The sequence below is a fragment of the Dendrobates tinctorius genome, unplaced genomic scaffold (assembly GCF_039654945.1).
Source record: "Dendrobates tinctorius isolate UK_male_01 unplaced genomic scaffold, ASM3965494v1 ptg000159l, whole genome shotgun sequence".
In the NCBI taxonomy this organism is placed as follows: domain Eukaryota; kingdom Metazoa; phylum Chordata; class Amphibia; order Anura; family Dendrobatidae; genus Dendrobates; species Dendrobates tinctorius.
The window spans coordinates 20,148,512-20,169,190 of NW_027361826.1; the positions used below are offsets into that span (position 1 = coordinate 20,148,512).

The 20,679-nt window shown below is 46.6% G+C and overlaps 1 long non-coding RNA gene across 2 annotated transcripts in view; it reads right to left on the minus strand.

The window, feature by feature from the left end:
• The window catches only part of LOC141052373 (uncharacterized), a 95,667-nt gene extending 75,736 nt beyond the window's left edge, over positions 1-19,931 (minus strand). Inside the window, exons 1-4 of one of the 2 annotated variants that reach the window (XR_012220791.1) lie at positions 19,867-19,931; positions 5,218-5,397; positions 3,681-3,789; positions 3,034-3,122 (exon numbers count right to left, since the gene is read on the minus strand). This is a non-coding gene — a long non-coding RNA (uncharacterized lncRNA). Of the gene's footprint in view, positions 1-3,033; positions 3,123-3,680; positions 3,790-5,217; positions 5,398-15,574; positions 15,698-19,866 lie in introns of those variants that run through there. The other variant, XR_012220792.1, reaches the window with a different exon arrangement.
• Between the last annotated feature and the right edge of the window lie 748 nt (positions 19,932-20,679).

A 20,679-nucleotide genomic window follows, 5' to 3' on the forward strand; every position in this document is an offset into this window, starting at 1 on the left:
ATAATACAACTGGAAAAAGTATATACACCAAGAGAAATAAACTGGAACTTTTTCACAAAATATGGCAGCCGTGGTTGGACAGATTTCATTAATGGTACACCAGTGTACAGGAATGTTGTGTTAAATTTATGGTGAACTGAACCAATATCTGACAATATGGGATCTGTTTGTTTCTGGAATGGTCTACTTGAGCGTGAGGGGGAGTGGTAAGTTACTGGAGGAAAACATTGTAAAATGAACGTTGTTTTGTGACAAGTGATATTTGTTTTCAATGCTCTTATGTTTAATAAAAAATTATCTGATTTAAAAAAATGTGGGCACAAGCTTCTCTATCAGTAAGTAGAAGGAGATGTCATCTAGACTAAGCAGCTGTTTGTCTCGTCTACCATAGTTTGAGACAATTGGTTGTCATTACTATTACAGATAAATGGTTACTGTTTTATTGACAGCCTTTAAAAGTATTTCATTACCTATGTCTTGTAGATGACGAACATCTGGTCTCAGATGAGGAAGACAATGAGAGCTATAACTACCCAAATTTTACATCTTCTTCTGAATGGCTTTCTAAAGTAAGTATGAGAATAGATAAAAAAGTAAAAAAACCTCTAAAAGTAAAAAAAAAAGTATTTAATATCTTCTTGTTGTCTGCATTTAGCTCTGTACCAACGCCACCAGTAGGATGAACAAGGAGGATCCCAAGTCTCCTCCAGAGTGTACCCCAGAATCCAACACAGACATCTCAGAAATGTGAGTAGATTATAGGGTCATTACTTGGATCTCCAGGCTGATATATGTGCACAACCCCAAATATAGGCCATAAACACCATACTATCAAATACAGCATCCATTGCCCCATGATTAGCAGTCATTGTTCTCTTGGCTTCAGAAACTGCTGATGATAACAACCCATAATTGCAGCCAGTCATGCACTTTTAGTGCTGCCCACACTGTAGGAGAGATGTACTACTACATGCCAGCCATTCTTTGTAGTTTTTTCCTTTTTGCTCTATTTTCCACACTATGACCCTCATATGTCCTAATGGGCCTTATAGTTGGTGTTTATATAGTAAGACAACCCCTTTTATACTGCATTTACTTGTGATTTACATGTTTTTCTTCTTCCAAACAGGCAGAAAGAATCTTTTCCTGTATCTATTAGCGACGATGCTATTACCAGTTTGCCACCCTCGTCCCCATTGTCAGGTATGTACATGTCTACAGGAAAAAAAACATGAGAATGTTGACTTCAAGTCTCCAATATTTCCACATGGTTTTTCAGTTATTTGTATCCTATGTTATCCATGTTTCAGGGATCCCAATTATGTTGCCCATAGATTTCATTAATTTTGTAGAGTTTTCCAAGATTACCAGATCATTCATGTGGAGCAGATGTTATCTGTCAGTGATGGGATTGTCACATGTATGATGGCTGACAATGATCGCTGACTTCTATATGATAAGATTCCTCTGCCGTTCGCGCAAAGTGGTATCATGTAATAAGGCGTCCCATTACTTACATTGCACTGGTAAACAGTGATTTTGATGCCAACAATGTCTGAACGGTTTTATATTAAGTTTATGGTGCTGATTAAAAATATTACTTTGGTTTTGGCAGATTCCCTCTAGTTTCTGAAAAATTTAATAGTTAATTAATCACAATAGAATTCTGGCCTCAAAAAGTCGCTTTTATGGCACTGTAAGCCTACAAATTGAAATACAAAATAATTATATAGGCTATTTCATTACCTGAGATGCTGTTATAGTCAAAAGACTGACCCAAACACCAAAAGCTATTGCATTGGTTATCACAAACAAGTCGCATTGGGAGAAATCATTATTTTCATGGATGAAACAAAATCCATTTAATATGGGACACGAACACACAGGTTAAATGGAAGATTTGTGATTCACAATACGTAGTGATCTTCTAACCCCCGATATCTCAGGAGGACGTGACACACTTGTGACAATTACCTCAAAAACTACAACCAATTCAGCAAAAGTAATGGTGATCAAAGGACCTTCAGGAGGGGAACACACGGCATTACCCTATTTGCTATATATCCCTGTCCTGAAAGGGTTACATGGTGGGAAAAAATCTTTCCCTCTGTTTTTTCCATGGTACATACTCACAAGTGCTTTGCAGGTGGTTGGCTAGCATACCGGGCCATTCAGGGAACCGTAGCAGGGGGAAGGATAGGTTTCCTTTCCTGTGAATGGTCCCTGATTGGTGTATGTATTAGTACATAAAGGAGAGTGGGATAAAAGAGGGTAGCGGCACGGGTCCCTGTCTGACCTCTGGCAGTTTCCTAGCAGAAGTGCTGCCCCGCCATTCAGTCTCTCATGGCATTACGGTTAGTCATTCAGTCATTCGGATAAACGGCCTTGAGCCTTTTGGCCAAGCTGCGGGGATTGGTTCAAGTTTTTGATTATAATAAGTTACAAAATTCTTTGGTGGCCAATTTTTAGCTACTAAGTCAATGTGTCATAGTTGTGTTATTTTATGCGCTGTATAGGTATTGGGAGTAAGTTATGTAATGCCGTGAGATTTTTTTTAATTCAACACCCTCGAAATACCATAAATCTATTACAAAAAACCTTGGCACCTGACAATTTTTATTTTGCACACTAATGTTATAAGCAGATACAAAGCAGATCCTAAATGAATATTCTGATACTAAGAGGTTTTTTTTTTACTTTCTGAATAGAAAATGAAACGGACGAGGAAATAAAATCAATATATTTCAGTATAGAGCTAGAAATGGAGGAAAAGAGACAAGGTAGGAGTGAGGATCAGCTCCATGTTATGTGATGTCAGGCAGTGAGAATAATTCATGTGGAGCAGATGTTATCTGTCAGTGATGGGATATGTATGATGGCTGACAATGATCCCTGACCTCTGTATAAGATTCCTCTGCCGTCCGGCCACTGTGACCGCACAGTCGTAGCATGTAATAAGTCGTCACTTTACTTACAGTATAGATACAAAGCAGATCCTATAAGAATATATTATTATTAAGAGGTTTTTCTTACTTTCTGATCAGATATTCCTGCTGACGAGGAAAGTAATTCTTCGATATATTTGAGTATAGACCAAGACAACTCAAAAAATGAAGAAAATTCTGAAAAGAGACAAGGTAAGTGTGATAACCAGCTCCATGTTATATGATGTCAGGCAGTGAGAATAATTCATGAGGAGCAGATGTTATCTGTCAGTGATGGGACATGTATGATGGCTGACAATGATCCCTGACCTCTGTATAAGATTCCGCTGATGTCGGGCCACTGTGACCGCACAATAGTATCATGTAACATCGAGTCCCTTTACTTACAGTATAGATACAAAGCAAATCCTATAAGAATATATTGTTACTGAGTTGTTTTTACTTTCTGACCAGAATTTCCAGCTCAGGAGGAAAAAGATCTGAGTATGGAGCAACAAAACTCAAAAAATGAAGAAAAGAAGGGAAAGAGACGACGTAAGTGTGAGAATCAGCTCTATGTTGTGTGGTGTCAGTCAGTGAGAATAATTCATGTGGGTAAGATGACATCTGTCATTGATGGAATTGTCACATGTATGATGGCTGACGATGATCTCTGACCTCTGTGTGATAAGATTCCTCTGACGTCCGGCCACATTGACCGCACAGTAATATGTTATATGGAGTCCTGTCACTTACATTATATTTACTTCTCTTCTCATAGGTTCCCGCCTCCGCCGGATCTTATCATCCTGCCGGCGTGGATTAGCCAGGGCTGCTCAAGTATTTGCAGGTTGTTGCTGCTGCCCTGAAACACAGTAAACCTCCACATCTAGCACCCTGAAGTACAGCAGATCTGTACAACTGTGTGTACAAACAAGTCTTTTATTAAGATTTTTAATAATTGTAAAAGACCAAAAATTTTGTACACAAAAGCGGGACTAACTCCTAGCCGCGGTCTACGGACCAAACATTGGGCATGGGCAGGGCCTTGGGGGCAGATCCCAAGTGCGCTCAACCATGTGAAATAGCTTACGCTCAGGAACAGTGAGGGATAGCGCTATCGGATAGCTCTACCAGCTCCTTTCCTTTAGGAATAGCGCTATGGGATAGCTCTACCCGTGCACTTTCTTCATGGATAGCGCCATTGAATAGCTCTACCTGAACAGTATTAACGTCAGAGCTTTTTCATACACAAAGTAGGAGTGGCAGGAGAGGTACACCAGGTATTTATGTTTGCTGTTAGACTGCACATACGCCAGTCTGATGCATGGTTACACCCCAATGTTCGGTCAGTCTGATGCGTGGTTACACCCCATTGTGTGGTTCGTAATCCCAGCGCGCGCCCGAATGGCGCGCAGTCACTCGTTATTAATAAAAATAACTAAAAGCCGTTACTGTTGCTCGGATTCCATTTCATCTTGAAGTCACAACTAACTGTAAGTCACTAATTGCTCTTCTTGTCACTAAATGCATTTGTCATTATCCTGAATGCAGCAGTCAGGCTCATATTTCTGTCCAGCAGCTACACCGATGTCTCCACTCAGTACCAGTCATTGCACTCTCCCACAATGCTCTCCACAGTGCTGCACTGTGCTACAACTCCTCTCATTTGTCAGTCTACTACCATGTCTACAGTCCATTGAGCTAAGACTAGTGTAAGAAGGTGACAGGGACTAGCCCTGTAAATATTGACGTCATTGTTTTATCTTGTTATCCTTGACGTGTTTGTGTGCAGTATATGTGATATGTACATATGTGTTTGCGGCCACATGACATTAGTTAGATATGTAGAGAGAGGTGTAGTTTGGGTATAGGGACACTAGATGGGGGCACTGAGCACACTTAGGTTGGGGCAACTCTGGAGGACACTAGTGGGTTAAGATGAGAGGAATAGTTAGCTGGTACTTGAGGAGACAGATTTCCTGCTTGGAGCCAGTGTAGCCAGGGGTAGCCTCTGGTACTAAAGTGGAGGCAGAATACCAGAGCAGAGAAGTGGAGAATTGTGCCTACAGCAGCAGCCAGTGGGGAGAGCCACTGGAGCCGTCAGCTAGGGGCTGGAAGCTGATGTGAATTGAAGCCAGTCTGTGGAAGAAGTCAGCTTGTGTCTGGGAGCTCTTGAGCCAGGGAGAACAATAGAGGAGTCCCTGTGGAGACGACAGCCGGAGTCTGGGAGCTGCACGGATAGAATCACCAGTGCTGTAAAGGGGTGAAACACAATGTAGTAGACGGTTACCTTCGTGGTCTGTAGTCGGTTGCCAGGAGAGAAGACGAAGAGCCGCATTCACCGTGTTCCTTGTTCATTGTGTGGTCCACCCAAGTGAGTCTGAAGAAGTGATGTGCTGCTGTAGAGGAAGATGTACTGTTGGTATCACATAAAGAAAGAGTCCTGATGGCGTTTGGGATGTCCTGTGCCCTGAAGAAAATAAAGTTGAGCTGTTAAAGTTTATCCCGGCCTCTGCCTCCAATCTTTTGGTCCCTAGGAGGGAGCATTGTACCTGGGATGAAGCAGCCTCCAGCACAGTGAGTACTGGAGCGGCTGATGAGGCTACCCCCCGGCGACCGTGGTATTACACTAGCATCCTCCATAATCAGGACCTCCCACTCACACGTCCATGACTTTTTCTGTGCTGCACCAGCTCTCAGGAGTGCACTACTCCAGACAGTCGGGTTCATTCCCACTGTCTATGGATTTGAGTGTGCACTAAAAACAGATCTTTTTCGGCAGAACTTTTAAGTCATCTCACTAATCTAAGTTTTGCCCACTGCACTCAGCAGCACTTAATATCTGCACATATATAGATATTGGCTGATGACCTGTTTGTGCAGTCTTAAATCCTCGAAGATATGAAAACAAAACAACATGTTTAAAATGGTGTGACAAAGTCACTGGCAAAGTCCTGGAGGGGAGATATGTATCACTGCGGTCGTTAGCTTCAGTGACATGAACCTAAATAAACGCTCCAGCACCCAAAGTGCTGAGAGGGGTTAATCAGCCATGTTTAGGGCCAGGGTGAGTGACCATCTGTAAAGTGTGTGGAGTCCAGAGGATAAATACACAGCATTCTGCTCAGTGTTGAGCGTACCTGGAGGTGCAAGCCCCAAGCTGTGCTTTCACGATAAGGAAAGCTGAATTTTTTTTGTTATTTATTCCTGAGCGGGCAGATCCCCTCAGCAACACAGACTGTGCCATACGTTATGTTTTTGGTTTCCCGTTAGGCCAGAAAAGCTGTTTGTTTTGCTAACGCTGCACTGGTTTATGCAGTACCTTCAATAAAATAGTTGAAGATTTAAGAAACAGCGTTCCTGTGTCCACCTCTACGTGCAGCCGAGTGAGACGATCTACCACAGCAGCCAAATCATCCTTAATCATTGCAGAAACGTAATCATTGCAGACTTCACTTTAAGTTCCCACAATGAGTATTTGGTTTATTTTTTACACTGTTTTTTCACTGCACAAAGAACGCAACTTACAAGTCCAAGAAATCTCAGTATGCTGATGCCTTGTATAGTAGTTTTCAGCAACACCATTCATTTTATCATATAATTAGTGATGAGCGAGCCCTGAAATTATTGGCTGCTCTTACTCGTAAGAAGCTTTCCATAATGCTCGAGTGTTCGTCTCTAGTAACGAGTATAACTGAAGTCAAAAGGAAACTCTAGCATTTTTCTGGCGGACCTTCCCAGCAGGTCTTGGGGGGCATTAAAATTGCTGAAATAGATGGAAAAAGTGCTCAAAAGGAATGAGAACAGCATGGGGAAGATGCATGAGCGCAACGTCAGACTAGAACTCCTTGGGCCCACTAGGTGCCCACTATGTAGATACATAAAAATAAATACAAGACCACAATTTGTGGTGTAAATAATAATATAAGGTAGTAAACGTCTTAATGATATAGCAGGGGTTGGGGTAGCCCATCTCATGGAATATAATGTAGCCTCCTCATAGAATATAATGTAGTGGGTCGCCCTCCCAGGGCTGTGGGGTACTCGGTACACCTGTGGTGTTTGGCAAGCAAGATGTTAAGCCAGCGCTGCGTGCAGATCCTCGGGGGCTGATGGTGTGTTGCAGCATAGATGGTGTAGCTCCCAACAGGTGAAGCTGTAACCCCAGGGCAGTGTAATGGCAATAGATGAGAATAGGCACAGGCGGTGTGAGGAATGTTGGTACCCAGATGTAGCGGTGCTGACGGTGTTAGCGCACAAATGAATGGAAGACACCAGGGCTTGCAGTTCCAAAGCTTTACTCACAGTCCGTGGCACATACTGGGGCCTGCCTCCGGGCCGTGTCCTCCGGGGCAGAGACTCAATCGGCCTCCTGGGCAAGTCAGGATTCTCCTCTCCAACACTCCGCCAACATGTACCTCTCCTGAACGACTCCTCTATTGCACCTTAAGGTGTGAAGAGCTCCAGTACCGTGGTACTCTGGAGTTCCTCCTGTCATATGTTCCTAACAACTCTACTTGTATGGCAGACAGCTGTAGCCTCTCTCGGGAACTCCCTTCTCTGGAGTCCTGGCTCTCTATTCAGTTGCTGTTGTGCCCCAAGTCTTAGATGGGAGTAGTGCATTTACAGCCAACTACTCCACCGGTGTCTGCTGCAGAACCATAAGTGCCCATACAACCTCGGGGACCGGGCCCCGGCCTTGCGCTGAGAACCTATAGGCAGGGTTCCTCTTCCAACCCACAACTCCTCTCTGTTCTCCTACTCCTTCGTTCCACATTGTTCTTTCTCTCTCTTATGGAAGCTTAGGTTGCAGTTCTACGTTTTTCTCCTTCTTGTTCCTTTCCCGTGCAAGCTGGCTCAGATCACTGAGGCAGCTGAAGCACTCCTTCTCTCCCTCTTCTAGGGATCTCCTTCTTCCCGGACCCGTCCTCAGACTCTCCTGACTGACAGTCCTTCTCTCGCCTGACCTCCCGCCAGACTGAACCTTCAGACTGCACTGTAATTTTAAACCTTCCAAACCTTTTATATGGATCTCAACTCCACCCACCTCCCAGCACATCCAGTGTTCCATGCAGGGAACCACCAAGGCACTCCTAATGTCTAGGAGGAGAGAGACAGCTCAATGTGGTTGTGCAGAACTACTCAGTTGTGTGGCATGCGAGTGTTGGAGTGTGGAAAGGAGTTCCCAACTTACCTAGTTGGTGGGTCACTACACCTTAGGAGAAGGTACAGTACCTCTGTAGCGACTGAGCCTCAGGGGCGCCACAGTAGCCCCCTCTTAGAATATTATGAAGCCCTTATATAGTATAATGCAGCCAGCTCATAGAATATAATGCAGCCCCATCATAGAATATAATGTAGCCCCCTCTTAGAATATGAAGACCTTATCTAATATATAAAGCTCAAGTGTGTGTATGTATGGCACAGTCACACATCTGGACCCCGAGAGCGTCCTAAGCTATGTTGTGAGGTGAAATTTTAACCCCGCGCATTCCAATTCACCAAACAATTTTGCCCCATCTGCATAATGGGGGAAAAAGAGTGTGTGTATCAAGCCCCACCCCTCATTATGATGTCACAATGGTTGCCATGGCGACGCTGATGTCATCATAGGTTGCAAGCCCCGCCGCTCACTATGATGTCATAATGGTTGACTATGGGATGGAGGATGTGTGATGGGTATATGGGCACTGGACTATGGGATGGAGGATATGTATGACGGGTGTCACGTCGCCGTCAGACTCGGGGCCTGCTGTTCCGCCATCAGCCACTAGGAGGCGACGGACTGTCACGCCGCCCTCGGGCTCGGGGCCTGCTGTCCAGGCGTCGGCCACCAGGAGGCGCCAGACTGACACATCGCCGTCGAACTCGGGGCCTGCTGTTTCTGCCTCGTCCACTGGGAGGCGCCGTGGCTCGCACCCGAGTAATGGCGGCAACAGTGAAAGGGCTTCTGCGCAGGCGTCTAGTGAACGCAGACTCCGCTCCTCTGTCAGTCATGAAGGGGTTGGTGCATCATCATCAGGTCTGGTCCTGGGGGCGGTCCTGATGACATCAGCCCGGGAGCTTGTGAGGGATGACCTGATCCCTCAAATACCTTGGGACTGGGCTTGCAAGCTGCTGGATATATTCTTGGTTCCCCTGCGTGCTACTTTGTGATTTACTATAGTTTACTCTGACCTCAGTCTGGATTTCTGACTATTCTATTGCCTACCGTTTTTGTACCGTTACCGTTCTCCCGACTACTGACTCTGACCTTGGCTTGGATCCCTGACCTCTCTTCTGCCTGCTGATTCGGTACTTCTGCTATTCTCCTGTTTTGTGACCTTGGCCTGGACTCTCGAATCTGCCTCTGCCTGCCGTTTCTGTACCTCCACTGCTTGCCTGGTACTGACCACGTTTTTGGCTACTTCCTGCTTTTGTATTGGCGACCGTTCTGCTCTGGCGCACTGCCCTTATTTTGACAGCGCCTCCTGGGCTCTGCTGTAAATCCAGATCCCTGTATAGGGGTAAAGGGTATCGGGGTGCTGTCTTTCTGCAGCCCAGACTTGCAGATGGACGTTATATTATATCTGGCCAAAATAAAACTGCTTTTTGTATATATACCCAACATATATAAAAGCAGTTTCCCTGAACTTTTTTTTTTTCCTCTTCTTCTGCCTGAGTTGATTTAGCCTAAAACACCTGTTACTAGCCTCAGTGCACAGCCTGGAAGTTCATTTTCACCTTCCTGCTCAAGCATGCTGCAGTCAAGAGACTCCAGGGACAACGCTGAGGCTATGTGCACACGTACCGGAACTCTCGCGGAAATTACCGCGAGAATTCCGGAATTCCAGTCCGCGGGAAAATTGCATTTTAAATTCCCGCGGAAAAACTAGCATTTTGCAAGCGTATTTGGCTTGCAAAATGCTAGCGTTTTCCAAGCGATCTGTAGCATCGCTTGGAGAACTGATTGACAGGTTGGCCACACTCGTCAAACATAGTGTTTGACAAGTGTGACCAACTTTTTACTACTGAGGCCGCCTATGCAGCATCAGTAGTAAAAGATAGAATGTAAAATAAAATAAAAAACGGTGTTATTCTTACCTTCCGAAGTCCCGCACAGGCGTTCCCAGTAATCCTTTGCGAAAATGCCCGCTATGACGTCAGTTCTCGCGGGATCGCGACGTCTCGCGGTAATTTGCGATGACGTCGCGCGAATGACCGCGAGACTTCGCGATCCCGCGAGAACGGATGCCATCGCGGGCATTTTCGCAAAGGATTACTGGGAACGAGAGCGTGAAGAGAAGCGGGAAGGCTGCGCAGGACGTCGGAGGGTGAGAATACAATATTTTTTATTTTTAAATTCTATTTTTTACAGGGATATGGTACCCAAAGTCTCCTCTCCTCCGGACCGTGGGTATCATCCGCAATTGTTCTGCTTACTTTCCGCATGGTGTGCACAGCCACATGCGGGAAGTAAGTGGAACAATGCATTCCTATGGGTGCGGGATCGCCGCTATTCCGCAAATTAATGAGCATGCTGCGGTTTTTACCGCGAAGCGATTCCGCCGCGGTAAAAACCGCAGCATTAGCACAGCATTGCGGAATCCCATAGGAATGCATGGGATGCTTATTTTTCGCGTTTTCGCGGCAAAATCGCGCAGTTAAAACCGCCGCGGAAACGCGAAAAAAACGCCACGTGTGAACTCAGCCTGAACGTCAGAGATCCATATCCCAGTAACATCAGCCTCTGGGCAGCTCCTGCTATGGTTGCCCAGAGGCTCAGGTACTGCCCGCAGATGCGGCTAAAATTTTATTACCTGTTTCTCTGTATTTTGGTCAGAAATCTCTGTGTTTAAAGGCCTATGTGGATAGTGGGTCTGAAGGGAATTTTATAGACTCTTTGGCTGCTAAAAATCTTGGTGTTCCATTACTAAAACTTAATGTCCCAATTAAAACCACGGCTATTAATGGCATGTCCATTATTCAGGAGGGGGTTAAATTTGTTACTACCAAGATTGCTATGTCTGTAGGAGCATACAATACCGAGCTTATATCTTTTTTGTGATGGATAATTTATCCTCTGCAGTTATTTTGGGAATGCCTTGGTTACGCCAGCACAATCCTGTCATCGACTGGCACCTGGGAGATGTGGTGCGCTGGAGTTCGCAGTGTCAGGATAAATGCATATCAGTAGCAGTAAATCAAGTTAAACTTAAAACCCCCTTCATACCGTTTGCGCTCAGGGGCTATGAAGATGTCTTTTCTGTTAGTCTGAGAAGCTACCCCCCCACAGAGAGTATGATTGTCCTATAGATCTGATTCCGAATGCCCGTCTTCCAAAAGGGAGAATATTCAATCTCTCTGGTCCAGAGCGTCAGGCCATCAACGACTATGTAACAGACAGCTTAAAAAAAGGGTTTATTAGACCATCTATTTCGCCAGTTGGGGCTGGATTTTTCTTTGTAGAGAAGAAAGATGGTGGTCTCAGACCCTGCATTGACTACAGGGAAATAAATGCAATCACTATAAAGAACCAGTATCCGCTTCCACTCATCCCTGATCTTTTTAATCAGCTAATGGGAGCCCGTTGGTTTACTAAATTTGACCTCCGGGGGGCATACAATCTAGTCCGCATAAGGGACAGGGATGAGTGGAAAACAGCATTTAATACACCTCTTGGTCACTTTGAGTACCTTGTAACGCCGTTCGGACTCAGTAACGCACCTGCAGTGTTTCAGCACTTTGTCAATGATATTTTCAGAGACATTTGTGGGGTATGTCGTTGTGTATTTGGATGACATCTTGATTTACTCTGCTAACCCTGTGACACACGCTCAATACGTCCGTTCGGTACTGCAGAGACTGCGAGAAAACTGTTTGCTAAACTGGAGAAATGTGTTTGTTTTTTTTTTTTTTTGGCTGAAGAGGTACAGTTTTTAGGGTACATGGTCTCAGGCAGAGGGTTCCGCATGGATCCTGCCAAGATCCAACCTATTAAGGCTTGGGTGCAACCCAAATTGCTGAAAGCGCTGCAGCGATTTTTGGGATTTGCTAATTACTACCGCAAGTTTATCAGGGGTTTCTCAGAGATTGCCAAGCCACTCACGGATCTTACCCGGAAAGGGGCGGACGTGGCCAATTGGAATCCTGAGGCAATTCAGCCATTTTCTACACTAAAGGAGTGCTTTGTGGCCAACCCGGTTTTGGTTCAACCTGACTTAGACCGCCCATTTATTGTAGAAGTGGATGCCTCCGAAGTCGGAGTGGGAGCAGTGCTATCGCAAGGCACTGCATCCCTCACTCAGCTTCGCCCGTGTGCTTTTTTTTCTTCCCCGCAAATTCTCTGCCACGGAGAAAAACTATGGTATCGGGAATTATTGGCAATTAAATGGGCCTTCGAGGAATGGCGCCACTTCCTCGAAGGTGCCAAACACAAGGTCACTGTCATTACAGACCACAAAAACCTAACCTACCTGGAGTCAGCTAAAAGACTAAATCCCAGGCAGGCCAGGTGGGCCTTGTTTTTTTTTCTAGGTTTGATTTTTTTTTTTTAATCACCTTTCGCCCTGGTACTAAAAATGTGAGGGCCGATGCCCTCTCTCGCAGTTTTTGTCCCACACAGACCGAGAACTGTGAACCAGTTCCGATATTGGCCAATGGGATCGTTGTGTCGGCAGTGTCCTTGGACCTTCTGGAGGAGATCCGTAGGTCTCCAGAACAAGCTCCTGACACTACACCCCCCAAAAAATTGTTCGTTCCGGCTACCTTTCATCTGCAAGTTCTTAAAGAATCACATGACTCTGTTCTGGTAGGCCATCCTGGTCTCAATAATACCACCAGGCTGGTAACTAGGAACTTTTGGTGGTCAAGGACTGTAAGGAATATGTTTCAGTGTGTGAAGTCTGTGCCCGCGCCAAGTCCCCCCATAATCGCCCTGCCGGCTGGCTTCAGTCCTTGCCCACCCCTGAGAGTCCATGGACCCACATCTCCATGGACTTCATTACAGACCTGCCACCCTCAGATGGGGAAACGTGTATCTGGGTGGTGGTAGACAGGTTCAGCAAACAGTGTCATTTTGTTCCCCTGTCTGGGTTACCTAACTCCGAAACTTTCAATAGATTGTTCATTCAGCATATTGTACGTCTTCACGGTGTTCTGGCAAATATTGTGTCCGACAGGGGTACCCAGTTCGTCTCAAAATTGTGGAGGGCGTTCTGTAAACGCATTGGTGTGGAGTTATCCTTCTCCTCGGCCTACCACCCCGAAACCAATGGTCAAACTGAACGTACTAACCAGGCTCTGGAGCAATACCTCCGCTGTTATGTGTTAGGACATCAGTCCGATTGAGTGGAACATCTGCCATTGGCTGAGTTTGCTCTCAATAATCGATACCAAGACTCCATTAAGACTACCCCCTTTTTCTGTAACCATGGACTGCATCCGTGCTTTGGGTCATTCTCGGCCAGGATGGTGGAGTTCCCCGGGGTAGAGAAAAATATACATCGTCTGAAAACAATTTGGTCAGAGGTAAATTTGAGTTTGAAAGGGGCTCAGGTTAGACAGGCTTCGGCTGCAAACAGACGACGATCTAAGGGGCCACACCTGGGAGTTGGAGACAAGGTTTGGCTCTCTACTAAGAACATCAAGCTTAAAGTACCGTCTGCCAAACTCGGTCCCAGGTTTATCGGCCCATACGAAATTATAGAGGTGGTTAACCCGGTAGCCATCCGTTTAAAACTTCCGCAGTCATTCAAATTGCCTAACGTGTTCCACAAGTCTCTCCTCAAGCTGTATCGCTCCCCAGTTCACCCTGTCCAGTCCCATCTTCCTCCTCCTGTTTCGGTCGGGGGAACCTTGGAGTATGAAGTCCAGGGTGTCCTTGACTCCCATCTTGTGAGGGGCTCAGTACAGTATCTTGTAGACTGGAAGGGCTACGGCCCGGAGGAAAGGTCCTGGGTCCCTGCGGGGAACGTCCATGCCAAGGCATTAATTAGGAGAATTCATCTTCTTCACCCTGACAAACCGGGTTTTGAGGGGGGTACTGTCACGTCGCCTTCAGATTCGGGGCCTGCTGACCCGCCCTCAGCCACTAGGAGGCGATGGACTGTCACGCCACCCTCGGGCCTGCTGTCCAGGCCTCGGCCACCAGGAGGCGCCGGACTGACACATCGCCGTCAAACTCGGGGCCTGCTGTTCCTGCCTCGGCCACTGGGAGGCGCCGAGGCTCGCGCCCGAGTCATGGCGGCAACAGTGAAAGGGCTTCTGCGCAGGCGTCTAGTGGACGCAGACTCTGCTCCTCTGTCAGTCATGAAGGGGTTGGTGCATCATCATCAGGTCTGGTCCTGGGACGGTTCTGATGACATCAGCCCGGGAGCCTGTGAGGGATGACCTGATCCCTCAAATACCTTGGGACTGGGCTTGCAAGCCGCCGGATATATTCTTGGTTCCCCTGCGTGCTACTTTGTGATTTACTATAGTTTACTCTTACCTCAGCCTGGATTTCTGACTATTCTATTGCCTACCGTTTTTGTACCGTTACCTTTCTCCCGACTACTGACGCTGACCTTGGCTTGGATCCCTGACCTCTCTTCTGCCTGCTGATTCGGTACTTCTGCTATTCTCCTGTTTTGTGACCTTGGCCTGGACTCTCGACTCCTGGGCTCTGCTGTAAATCCAGATCCCTGTATCGGGGTGCTGTCTTTCTGCAGCCCAGACTTGCAGACGGACGTTATAACGGGTATATGGGCACGGGACTATGAGATGGAGGATGTGCATGATGGGTATATGGGCACAGGACTATGGGATGGAGGATATGCATGACGGGTATATGGACACGTGACTATGGGATGGCGGATATGTATGATGGGTATATGGGCATGGGACTATGAGATGAAGGATGTGTGATGGATATATAGGCACTCGACTATGGGATGGAGGATAATTATAATTTGCTATAACTAACCACAGTTAGATACTATGCCCTGGCAGCGCCGGGCTCTTCAGCTAGTATAGTATAATGCAGCCAGCTCATAGAATATAATGTAGCCCCCCCTCACAGAATATCATGCAGCCCCATCATAGGGTATAATGCAGCCCTCCTGTAGAATATAATGTAGCCCCCTCATAGGACATAATGCAGCCCCCCGTAGAATATAATGCAGCCCCCTCTTAGGGTATAATGCAACCCCCTCATAGGGTATAATGTAGCCCTCTCAATACAGCATAATGCACCCTCCCATAGAATATAATGTAGACTCCTCATAGGGAATAATGCAGCCCTCTCATAGGGTATAATATAGCCCCCCTCAGGGTATAATGCAGCCCACTAATAGGATATAATGCAGTCCCCTTATATAATATAATGTAGCCCCCTCAGAGTAAAATGCTGCCTACTCATAGAGTATAATGCAGTCCCCTCATAGGGTATAATGCAGCGTTTGCCATCTGTACATACGTATGCAGTGTCGGACTGAGGTGCCAACTTCCGACCAGTAACAATGGCTGTGGGGGCCCATTTTCATCTGCATACAAAAAATACACTACCGTCATTCAAAAATGTACCTATATCTCTATATAATAATAAACTAGGTAGTTTGGTTAATGAATGATGAGATGCTGTTTTTTTTCTCTACGGAGTAAATCATGTAAATTATGCCAAGAATTACCCATGTAGGGAGGTTGGGGGCCCGTGTCTGCACAGGGGACCTCCGTGGGATTCCCCTATGGGCCAAGCCTGTATATGTCACATCCGCGAGTCCGATTGATGTCTGTGACGCTAGTCACTACTCATAGACAGGCCGTGAGGCAGAAGAGTCAGACATTCCGGGGTCAATACTGAAAAAGACAAAGGTGTAAGTCAGGTCACAGTCCAGGGTCAATAACAAAAGATAGCGGATCAAAGGACAAGACAGACGGAGAGTCAGAACACGGTCTAAAGGGTCAGGCAGCAGAAGATTAGACCTCAGAGCAACATGTATATCGTGTAGACCGCTCTCTCAGCCTCCCATATATCGTACAGACCGCACTCTCAGCCTCCTATATATCGCACAGACCGCACTCTCAGCCTCCTATATATCGTACAGACAGCACTCTCAGCCTCCTATATATCATACAGACCGCACTCTCAGCCTCCTATATATCGTACAGACCGCACTCTCAGCCTCCTATATATCGTACAGACCGCACTCTCAGCCTCCTATATATCGTACAGACTGCACTCTCAGCCTCCTATATATCATACAGACCGCACTCTCAGCCTCCTATATATCGTACAGACTGCACTCTCAGCCTCCTATATATCGTAGAGACCGCACTCTCAGCCTCCTATATATCGTACAGACCGCACTCTCAGCCTCCTATATATCATACAGACCGCACTCTCAGCCTCCTATATATCATACAGACCGCACTCTCAGCCTCCTATATATCGTACAGACCGCACTCTCAGCCTCCTATATATCGTACAGACCGCACTCTCAGCCTCCTATATATCGTACAGACCGCACTCTCAGCCTCCTATATATCGTACAGACCGCACTCTCAGCATCCTATATATCATACAGACCGCACTCTCAGCCTCCTATATATCGTACAGACCGCACTCTCAGCCTCCTATATATCGTACAGACCGCACTCTCAGCCTCCTGTATATCGTACAGACTGCACTCTCAGCCTCCTATATATCGTACAGACCGCACTCTCAGCCTCCTATATATCGTACAGACCGCACTCTCAGCCTCCTATATATCATACAGACCGCACTCTCAGCCTCCTGTATATCGTACAGACCGCACTCTCAGCCTCCTATATATCGTACAGACCGCACTCTCAGCCTCCTATATATCGTACAGACCGCACTCTCAGCCTCCTATATATCGTGTAGACCGCACTCTCAGCCTCCTATATATCGTACAGACCGCACTCTCAGCCTCCTATATATCGTACAGACCGCACTCTCAGCATCCTATATATCATACAGACCGCACTCTCAGCCTCCTATATATCGTACAGACCGCACTCTCAGCCTCCTATATATCGTACAGACCGCACTCTCAGCCTCCTGTATATCGTACAGACTGCACTCTCAGCCTCCTATATATCGTACAGACCGCACTCTCAGCCTCCTATATATCGTGTAGACCGCACTCTCAGCCTCCTATATATCGTACAGACCGCACTCTCAGCCTCCTATATATCGTACAGACCGCACTCTCAGCCTCCTATATATCGTACAGACCGCACTCTAAGCCTCCTATATATCGTACAGACCGCACTCTCAGCCTCCTATATATCATACAGACCGCACTCTCAGCCTCCTATATATCGTACAGACCGCACTCTCAGCCTCCTATATATCGTACAGACCGCACTCTAAGCCTCCTATATATCGTACAGACCGCACTCTCAGCCTCCTATATATCATACAGACCGCACTCTCAGCCTCCTATATATCATACAGACCGCACTCTCAGCCTCCTATATATCGTACAGACCGCACTCTCAGCCTCCTATATATCATACAGACCGCACTCTCAGCCTCCTATATATCATACAGACCGCACTCTCAGCCTCCTATATATCGTACAGACCGCACTCTAAGCCTCCTATATATCGTACAGACCGCACTCTCAGCCTCCTATATATCGTACAGACCGCACTCTCAGCCTCCTATATATCGTACAGACTGCACTCTCAGCCTTCTATATATCATACAGACAGCACTCTCAGCCTCCTATATATCATACAGACCGCACTCTCAGCCTCCTATATCGTACAGACCGCACTCTCAGCCTCCTATATATCGTACAGACCGCACTCTCAGCCTCCTGTAACAGATACTTTCTACAAGAGGTTGAGTGTGGTATGTACAGTATATAGGATGCCGCTATTGTGGTATGTACGGCATATTGGCCTCGCATATGACATACAGACTGTCGCCCTCTTAGATACTGTACAGACTGCACTCTCTGCCTATGTACGGCATACAGGAGGATGATAATGCGGTCTGTACGGTCGATATACAGGCCTCATATGACATATTAGGCCATATAAGAGTGTGGTGTGTGTATCTTATATAGGAGGCAAAAATGGGGCCCCAAATGCTAGCGTATTGCACAACACACAGAAGCATTTCGATTGTAGTTACATGCGCTGAGTTCAGGACGCTAAATGAGTGCGATCGACAATACTGAAGTCGTTCAACGCTTGTTTCCCTGCCTCTTTCCACCGTCTGAGAAAGAATGATGGGGACAGAACAATCACTAATGGATCAATCTGTCCCCATACAGTATCATGTTATCAGCAGCACATCTAAAGTTTACACCCCATAGTGCTCCATATAATATAATGTGCCCCATAGTCCTCCATATATTATAATACACTCCCCATAGTCCTCCATATAGTATAATATACTCCTCATAGCCCTCCCCTCAGTCCTCCATATAATATAATACACTCCTCCATATATTAAAATACACTGCTCAGTCCTCCATATAGTATAATACACCGCCAGTCATCCATGTAGTACAATTGACTTCCCATAGTATAATGGGTTCCCTGAAAATTGCCCACACGGAAAATTGCCAATTGCAGCATCACAAAGTTTAAGATCTATGATTTTTGATGTGCAAGGTGAGAATGTTCACATGATATGTGACTAACTTGTGATTTACAGTTGACCTAGTGCAAAACTGCAAAAATTGATGAAGATCTGTGTTTGTAGCAGTCTGTCATTATCAGCAATAGATATAGTCTGCTCTTACCTCTCACTGATTCTGCCTTAGGCCGGTTTCACATTTGCGTCTCAGGGCGCAGCAACGGCCTGCGCACGGCCGCCGCTAAGCCCCGCCCCCTGCCGTGCCTCCGCCGGTAGCTCTGCCTACGGGCGCATGACGCTGCATGCATCATGCGTCCCCTATCTTTATCCCTGAGGACGCAGGCCGTGCGCAGTATGCATTTTGGCTGCGCCTGCTTCCTTTTGACGGTGCGCCGACCAGCGCCAAACGCAACCTGTTGCAATTTGGTTGCGCTCAGCGCACCGTCAAAAGGATGCAGGCGCCGCCAAATGCATACTGCACACGGCCTGCGTCCTTAGTGATAAAGATAGGGGACGCATGCAGCGTCATGCGCCCGTAGGCGGAGCTACCGGCAGAGGTGTGGCAGGGGGCGGGGCTTAGTGGCGGCCGTGCGCAGGCCGTCGCTGCGCCCTGAGACACAAATGTGAAACCGGCCTTACTCCTCCCACCAGCCCAAAACAGCAGCACATGCAGAACCAGAAGCAGTGTGATCCAGAGGAGCCATCACTGCTATCAGTACTCACAAAAGTATCACTGTATTATCTATGGAGTAACATGGGACTGCAAGTCACATCTAATACATTATCCTCTCAGTGGGAGCCCACCAAAAGCAGGGAGCTGCTGGCAGAGATAGTTGTTCCTGGAAGTCAAGAAGGCACAGCAGAAAGGTGAAATTCTGCCACTTGTACCACCTTGTGTACTTGCTGAGAATGTATGTTTTTGCAGTAGAGTAACTGGAGTCCGATGGGCCCCAGTGCCAAATTTGGACCTGCCCCCCCCCCCCCACACACAGACACACATTGGTCAGATGTATGGGCCACTGTAGTGTTCTAAATTCTATAATGACTTATGAATTGCCCCTTTCATTATGTAGTAAAATGTCCCCCATCCTGTTATATATGCCCATCATCCTGGTGAATATGTCCGCATCCTGGTATACAGTATATGTCCCAATGCTGGTATATATGGTCCAAATGGTCTCCATCCTGGCATATATATGGTCCCCATCCTGGTATGTATGGTCCACATGGTCTCCATCCTGGTATATAAGCCCACTTCCTGGTATATATGTCCCCATCCTGGTTTACATGGTCCCCAATCCTAGTGTATGTGTCCCTGTTCTGCCCCTAATGCATAATTAAAAACAAAAACATTCTTCTCACCCTTCCTCTGCTCCCATGTCGCCCAGTGTCTTTTGTATCCACCGTACAGCCCGGCAGCTGACATCGGAGTGTGCGCCATTGTCATGCGCCGCTCCCTGTGGCTGCACCTCTGACGTCAGCTCACAGCCACTACATGTGTTGCAGTGCAGCATGTATCGCAGTGCAGGGGCCCGACGGGTCTCTGCAACACCATGCATGTCATCTGGATCTGCGTCTTCAGTGATGACGGAGATCCAGCAGAAGCAGGCATCTGTACCCCCATGCCTGCTCGTGGCCTTCATCGCTGCGACCACAGTCATTGCACCTCTGTTTTTTTCTGTTGGTGAACCAATAGTCTTACCAATGTGTGTTCCCCGCACCCTGTGTTGTCTGAGTGGTGTTCTACCCGTGGGAATCGAGTGCGGGCGTTCAGTGGGATGAGCCCTGTTTTTTACGGGCTCTCGAAAGACAGCTATACCTGTTAGCAGCAATGACCCCAACGCGCGTTTCGCACTTGGCTTTATCCAGGGGAGATGGGCACCTTTTGCATAACCAGTGTTTTATTGTAGTACTTTCTCATGGTAATTAAACTTGATTGGTTTGATTATTCACTCATCCTGGGCAATGCTAATATAGCAATTTAAATATATACCTTAAGGACCATGGACTTGTCCCTTTTGTAGACTTATTTGTCTGGAATTGGTTCTTTTTTTGCACAGTTATTTTATTCACTCCATTATTGTTATGCTTGCATTGCTCTATTAATAGAGACTTCTCTCTAATACTTGGTACAAGCCTTTGTATATATATTTAACATTTCACTAGGATTTGGTC